Source organism: Myodes glareolus, chromosome 7, assembly GCF_982192425.1.
Source record: "Myodes glareolus chromosome 7, mMyoGla1.1, whole genome shotgun sequence".
In the NCBI taxonomy this organism is placed as follows: Eukaryota; Metazoa; Chordata; class Mammalia; order Rodentia; family Cricetidae; genus Myodes; species Myodes glareolus.
Window position 1 is genome coordinate 63,595,035 of NC_142032.1, and position 7,998 is coordinate 63,603,032.

The 7,998-nt window shown below is 46.3% G+C and overlaps 1 pseudogene across 1 annotated transcript; it reads left to right on the top strand.

Moving 5' to 3' along the window:
• The first annotated feature begins 1,102 nt into the window (after nucleotides 1-1,102).
• Nucleotides 1,103-7,998, top strand: LOC148121440 (synaptonemal complex central element protein 1-like; annotated as a pseudogene). The gene is made up of 11 exons (XR_015738268.1): nucleotides 1,103-1,223; nucleotides 3,212-4,796; nucleotides 5,347-5,394; nucleotides 5,623-5,674; nucleotides 5,821-5,913; nucleotides 6,106-6,169; nucleotides 7,011-7,077; nucleotides 7,154-7,277; nucleotides 7,341-7,451; nucleotides 7,587-7,674; nucleotides 7,862-7,998. The product of XR_015738268.1 is annotated as a synaptonemal complex central element protein 1-like (transcript).

Sequence of the window (7,998 nt, forward strand, 5' to 3'; positions counted from 1 at the left end):
GAAGCCATCCCACTGAAGTCAGGAATTAGACAGGGATGCCCTCAAATTCACAGAGATCTGCCTCCCTCTACCTCTTGAGTGCTAGGATTAAGGGGTGCCACCATGCCCATTCTCACCATGCACGTTCTCATATTTCTGATCATGAAAAAAAAACATGGCTATCATAAAAAAAATCAACAGGTAACATATATACATATATCTACACACATACACACATATAATTTTAGTCTTGGTCCTCAATAAAACACAGAGTACATCATTTTTAATATATTGTACTATTTATTTCCCTATGGCTACCTCATGCCCGGTTATTTATTAACACCAGGTACATAAAAGCATCTTTACAATCTAAGAACCTGGCATTCATTCTCACGAGTTGCTACTAAGTGGGATCCAGGGAACCTTACATAGCATCTGTCAGGGGAGGAGTTCAGCAAATTTCCCCCCATTAAGAACTCTGAGAACCTAATGGTTCCAGGGCAGGTATCTGAGACTTCAGGCTGAGATGGGGCCTAGCAAACTACCAAACATGTACTATTGGGTTATTCTGGTCTAAGTAGATCTGTATCTGAGTCACAGAGACTCAGACAAGCGAGGTGAGAGTAGTTCCCCCAGGTGGGTGTGGTCATAACCAGAAGTGCTCAGACCTGGGCTGTCTCGGGAGATGGCTTAGGCATAGCACAGGGGGAGACGTCAGGCTTTTTTGAAGTAGTGGGGAAAGGTGTCTTGGGCACTGGAAACTGCGCAGCTTACCATGTCCACTGCAGTTCCTTTAGTTCTTTCAGTAGGCGTCATGGGTCTGCTCAGTATAACAGTACTGTCCGAGGGTAGAAAATTTCCATTCTAACGCTAACCAATTCTCTCCCTAACAACCATAATCTTAACCCTTGTAGAGGAATAGGCCTTCATCCTTGTTCAGACACTTGCCTCCGAAACTGGCCAATCACTGACTCGGAGATTTTCACTTCAAATGGGATTAGTGCTTTGCCTTGGGGGAGGGCGGGGCGGTGGTCAAAAAGTTCCTTCTGCGCATGCGTGGCAACTGGCCACATTGTGGCCCAGAGCTAAATCAAGCAGCGCACCGCGCAGGCGCAGTGGGAAACAGCGTCAAGGTGGCTTTGGCAGCTGAGGGAAGCGGAACGGGATGGCCACCAGACCGCAGCCGTTGGGTGTGGAGCCCGAGTGATCAGCAGAGCCGCTCCTCGGGCCTGAGGGGACTGGAGGTAGTGGCTGAAGGGTGCCTGGGTTGGCCGGGCGAGCTCCTGTTGAGGCCTGAGGATATGGGCGGGCGCGAACCCGGGGCGGAGGTGCTGACGAGGCGACTGTCGCCTCAGAGACAGCCCGCTGCCCCCCTGCGATGCCAGGCCTAGTGTGGGGTCTTCCTGTCACCAGAGCAGGCTGGCCCCGGGGGCCCTGTGGCCCTACCCAAGCTGGAGTCGCCCAGTGCTTCCAGAACTTGACGCCATCCCGGCGTGCCTAACGTGGGTGTCCTGATCGCCTCTGAGCAAAACTTCTGTTCTCCAAACTTCTGCAGAGCGATTTAGTGTCTATGTATTGGGGCGATAAAACATATTATTATTGAGATGAACTCAGCTTATACAAAAGCACAGAGCAAGGTGGGCTAACTCCGTGAGTCAACCCTCCAGCTTTTACGCTTATGACTTGTTCGTCACTTTCCCCCTCCCCCTTTCCCCAGTCCCCTGTTTCATGACAGAGCACTCCAGACAGCAGTGGCATCCATAAATACCCCATGTATATATCTAGAGACAAGTGCCCCAGAAAAATAACACTCTCACTACAGCTAAAGAATAACGCCAGCAATTCCTTTATCTCAGCAAATATCTATTGATTTAAAAAATTTGCTAATTGTTTTAGCATTTTTTACAATGCATTTATTTGGATCAAAATCTACTTTCAGACTAATTTTTTGAGATTAAACTGATGTGCCTCTTTTTAAATTTTTTTAAATTTATTTTGATGTGTCTCTTAAGACTCTATTATTCCTTAGGTGTCTTCCTTTCTACCCCCTTTCCCTTTGAGGTTAAAATAATTCTCTCCATAGTTTCCCAGTCTGGATGGTCTCACATGCATGCTTAAGTGCTGTTTACTGTGGGTCTCTAGCCCTGAATTGTTTTTTAGAACTTGAACCTTGGTTAATAAATATTAGCATCGGTTTTACAAGAGTTCTTAATAGGTGGCATTTTTGTTTTTAAAATTAGGTGACTCATAATGTCTTCTTCCTTTATTGTGATCTAACGACAAAAGTAGTGATTTCCTACATCTAATTCACCAGAGAATTAAAAATAGATGCATATATTGACTGTAAACATTGCTGGGCAGTAGTGGCACACCTTTAATCCTAGTGCTTGGGAGGCAGAGGCAGGTGGATCTCTGAGTTCAAGTCTAGCCTGATCTACAAAGCGAATTCCAGGATAACCATGGTGGTTACATAGTGAAATCCTGTTTTTTAAGAAAAAAAAAGAAACAAACAAACAAAAAACTAAAAAATGACTACAAAATGTTACTTTGTGTGGAAACTTTATAATCACTATCAATTGTCTATAGAAAAGCTATGTGAATGTATACTTTAACCAGATCCCTTACTATAATACATTTTGCTTATAGTCAGTGTGCTTTTGCATAATACTTCTTAGAACTTCCTAACTGATAATGCTACCAGCCCACTGCAGTGATTTTTCAGTTACTTTCCAGTTTTATAGCAACATCCTCTTGCCCCAGGGGTGACTAAATTCAGGGCCTTGAATATGCTAAGCAGGCACCCTTAGTCACACCCTTAGCCCTTTGCTCAAGGTGAACTTGACCTTGTGAAAAAGGCTGGGCTGGACTTGAACTGTTGATGTTCCTGCCACTCCCTCTAAGATTACAGGTCTGTGCCATCACACCCAGTCTCATACATGAATCGGAACTTGACCCAGCTTTGACAACATCAGCAGCACAAGGGAACTAAATATAGTGCTGCCCTCACCGTGAGTTTTGTGAGCGAATATGCTGGATGCTATTGCATCAGGTAGGAAAGGCTATTCGTGGAGGGGCCCAGCTCACATTTTTGTCCATTTTTGGGACAAGGATCAGTAACACTGTTCTGGTTAGAGATCTGTCCTCAGCTAATCTCAGTATCAGCCTAGGTCTTGGACCCGTCTCCTGGCTATTTATACCACCGAGTTTGAAATGCTTGGTTGTATCTCCACAGGGCAGCGTGTGACCACACAGAAAATTGAAGGCTTAATGGAAATGGTGAAGAAGTTGCAGAAAGGTCATGTGTCTCTTTTGCCTGTGAGACTTACCCTGAGGTTTGAAGTCAAGCAGATGTAGATTCAACTCCAAGCACTACAATTCACAAAAATAAATTATTTTATTCATATTAACTTTCTTTAAGACTTAAATTTGGGGATGTGTATATTGAGATAGGTCAGCAGTTAGAGCACCAACTGCTTATGCAGAAGACTCTCATATGATGTCTCACAAGTTTTAGTAAGGCCAATTCTAGGAGATCTGATGCCATCTTCTGGTCTCTGCAGGCACCAGGTACACATGTGGTGCACATACATATATGCAAGCAAATATGCACAAAATAAAATAGATGCTTTTGAACTTAAATTTTAGTTTTTAAGAAACATTGTGTGTGTGCATGCATGCAATGGTTCATACTCTCTCTCTCTCTCTCTCTCACACACACACACACACACACACACACAAAATGCCAAAGAATGTGTCAAAATCAGAAGCTAGCTTAAGGCAGTCAGTTCTGTCTCCCTTCTGAGGGATCAAACTCAGGTTGTCAGACTTGGTGGTCTTTACCCACAGCACCATCTCACTGGTCCCTTAAATTTTAGTTTTTGAGCAAAAAATGGAGCCCCCAAATGACTCAAAATTATGGAGGCATGAGTGGATAAAAGGCAAAATGCTTTGCCGAAACCTTGTCCCAAGTCTCCCTTGATTGCACAACACTGTTATATTCAGAGGTTTTACCTATAACTCTTCTGTCTCATGTTTACCATATTCTTCCTATTTCTTCTCATTTCCTCCTCAGGACAGGCCTTTGCACTTTGCACCCTCCACTCTACCCAGAGAGCCCAAGGGCCTTCTTTTCTCAAACTGAGAAGCACCCTGAGCTTTACCTGTAGACCTTTTCCTGAGCTTTGTTTCTCTCTACAGAAGTTACCACTGCCTTGACCCTCACACTCCAAGTCTGAGACTATAATGTAGCCCCTGAGCCTATGAGATGCTAGCAGATAGGCATGAAGGGAAGGCTGTAGGATCCTGGGCAATCACACTCTATCAACAATGAGCTTCCTTTTTGCCCTGCAGTGGGAAGTCTAGAGCCCCAGATTGAGGTCCTGATTAACCGCATTAATGAGGTTCAGCAAGGTGAGCCCAGTTTTGGCTGCTATCCAAGACCAGGTACATGTTTTTCTGAGCTAGGTCCAGTAAAATGTGGAAATACAGCGTCCTTGTTAAATATCTGTAGTTCTTTTATGAGAGCGTAAGTGAAGACCCCTTCTGTGTGTAATTGCCATAGCCTTCATTTACCTGTGAATGGCCTTGCTGCCCCCTGAGTCCAGAAAGAAGGGCCAGCATTTAGAAAGCCTTGTTTCTTGTTTTGTAAAATCTGGGCCCCTCTAGGTTTTCTTGAAGACAAATATGAAATGTCATCGTTTGAGGCTGTGCTTACCAAATGTTTGTTCTACTCTTTGGTAAAGCAAAAAGGAAAGCCAGTGAGGAGCTTGGAGAGGCCCAGACTGTCTGGGATACCCTGCAGAAGGACCTGGACTCATGTAAGTTAACTGAGAGTCACTGTAAGTTCCCAGAATATATTAGACTTCTCTCAGTGCGGTGTCACAGGCGCTTGATAGCCTCACCAGAGCCAGGATTCTTCTCTTCCTCCAAGGTCATATTCTTCTAGCATTCCCAGCTTCTAATAGGAGAGTTCTGGAAATGCCTTTGAGGATACTTCTGCCCCAAGTCCTTTGCCGAGATGATCCTCCAAGGATTACCACAGATCACACAAGTTCTTGCCTCACAGCACCGGCTCTGAATTACTAGAGAAGTCTTTTAGTCATCTTGTCTTACCTGGTCACATGGCCCTTTTTGATTGATGTGGTTCTCCCCAGTCCTAATGGATGTCACACACTGTCCTCACAGACATCTCTTGTGAATGTTAGGGCCCATTGTGTTTACAGGAGTGTGAGTACCATAGGGGTGGGAACTGACCTCAAAGAAACTGCATCTGTCTTAGGGTCAAAGATATACCTTGCCTCTCATATGACTGTCCTTAACATTTCTGTGTTTGGTCCCTAATGTCTGAACCTTCATCATGTTTTCTAGTACTTGAAGAGAAAGCATGTCTGAAGGATATCTTGAACAAAAAGCAAGGTATTCCCATAGTCCCCACTCTAGGCTTTGTGATGCCCTTTCTAAGCCTACTCTCTCTAGTAGCTAGAACCTTAAGACCTCTGACCTGTGCCCTTCCTATGGCTGTTACCAGATCCAGAAAATGTCAAAGTCCAATCGGGTGTCCATAGACTTCACATGACCTGTTTTGTTCCATTTGGCAAACCTAATGCCTCAGCAAGCACTCAGAGGGCCCTGTTGTCCTTACAGAGACCCTATGGTTTCTCCGGCTGCAGTGCCAGGAGAAGGAGAACGAGATGCAAAGGTGAGAAGCCATGCCTGCAGTGGGCTCCTGAGTGCTCTGTTACCTCCCACACCGTCCACTGACTAGAGAGGAACAGGATAGAAGTCCTCGGCCTGCCCTGTGGGGAGTCATTCAAACACATGACTGAGTGTCGGTTCCCTTCCCATGAAACACAGCATGCTACACGAGTGTAAAGAGAGAATTTCTTTCTTGAACTCTCAGATCGACAAGGAGAAGGACAAACTAAGACAACTGAGGTGAGCTGAGAAGATGAGACTTGGGCTGGAGATGTGCTCTAGGTACAGGAATGCCCTGGATGATCAAGGGGGCAAATGTATTCCCTGTGGGATAGTGGTAATAAACAAAGTCCCTAAGTGCTATACAGGCTTAGGCCTCAGGCAAACTCTGTGGTAGTTTATGGCCTTTGTGGCTCTGTGATTGGCTCCTAGGTTGGAATTTGAAGAACAGCTGGAGGCTTTGATGAGTCAGCACAAGGACCTCTTGGAATTTCATGTGAGTCATACAGAGCTATGCCACCTACTCACTTGGTTCCTGTGCAAACTTTGGTCCTGCTCTGTCACCATACATCCAGCCCCTGGTGACCACTCTTGAGGAGCTTGGTGTCCTGTCCTCACTGCTTGTCTTTCATAATCACCAATATTACTGTGTCCATTCAGTGTTCTGGGAGTGCTGGGATAACACCAATGGAGTCTTCCATTGACAATGTCCACGGATGCGTTTGAGACTGTCCCACAGGAGAGACACCAGGGAACAAACAATAATATTCACCTGTGAGTTCCCAGACTCAGGAGAGACATCAGGGAATAGTCAACATTCACTCCAGGAGTTCCCAGACACGGGAGAGACAGCAGGGAACAGTCAGCATTCACCTGGGGTTCCCAGATACAGGAGAGAGTAGGGAACAATCAACATTCACTCCAGGAGTTCCCAGACACGGGAGAGACAGCAGGGAACAGTCAGCATTCACCTGGGAGTTCCCAGACGCCAGTAGGGACATGGGTTAATGTCAGAAGAGAAGGTCAGTGAGGAGGCCATGGAGGAGAGGAGAGAAGAAACACTAGTATCTCACTCTCCAGAGAGTGGCTGAGGATTGTAGGTTTGCAGAGTTTAGGGTTTAAATACTTTCCCTTGAACCTGTTTTCGGGGTTAGAAGGTCCAAAGAGGGAATGACAGAGTCAGTGCCACCAAGGTTATGCCATGGTTCTTGTGCACTGAGGGGCAGGGAACTAGGAAGTGAAACTTAGGAAGGAAACGACTAAATCTGTACAGGCTTCTCTGAAGCACGAGGAAGCTGGGAGATCTGGATGGGTCTTCTTTTTGTGTCACCCCCCAGAAGCCTGAACATCTGGCAAATGAGATATGTGCTCTGGACAGCAGCAAGGAGCAGCTGCTCAAGGAAGGTGAGACCTGGGTAGACGGGCAGCCGTCAACTGCTCCAGCCTACCCTCACCAGCTCATTACTCTTTCTCTCTGCAGAGAAACTGATGGAGGTAAAGCTGGAGGATGTGAAACATCGGCTGTATGCCCTGTGTGGGCCTGAGGGGCCTTCCACCCTCACCGAGGGGCTCTTCCTCTGAAGCCATGAGGCAGCTACAGCATTGTAAGATGCGGGGTGGGGCAGGAAGAGGAAATACCCAGCACTGAATCTTCCCCCCACTTCCAGGCAGCTATTCAAGGAGGAGAACAAGAAAGCTGAGGAGCTCCTAGAGGCTGCAGCTCAGCACCACCAGCAGCTGCAGCAGAGGTGCCTACAGCTGCAACAGAAATGACAGAGGTAGGCGTGGAGCTCCTGTGTCCTCATTCCTCTCACGAAGATGAATGACACCTGCTTCCCTTGTTCTACAATGTGCCTTTTCATTCTTCCCCAGTTTGCCTGCATCCCTTCTCTTTGTTCACTCTTCCTTAACAGGCTGAAAGAAGAACTGGAAAAGCATGGGCTACAGATCCTTGCTCAAGTTCAGAGTATGCAAGATGAAGGAGACAATTCACAGAGGATGGTACATTCTAGAGCAAAGGGAAAGGAGGATAGTGGCATTCCCAGAGTATAGACTGTAGGAAAGAGTACTCATACTGCAGGAGGCATAGCTAAGACAAAGGTGTAAATCCATGGTAGCTTGTGCACAGAAAGGTGGAAGGGGGAATGGCATGAGCAGGGAAATATTCCTGGACCTTTACCTCCCACAGGCCAGTCCCAAGCCCCTAGGAGTCCATGAGGAGAAAGACCAAGAGTGCCCACCAAGCAGGACCTGATACCCTTCTTGACATGGAAGACTTACCAGGTCACTATATGGGGCCCTTTGAAATAAAGGCTGTTTTGTATA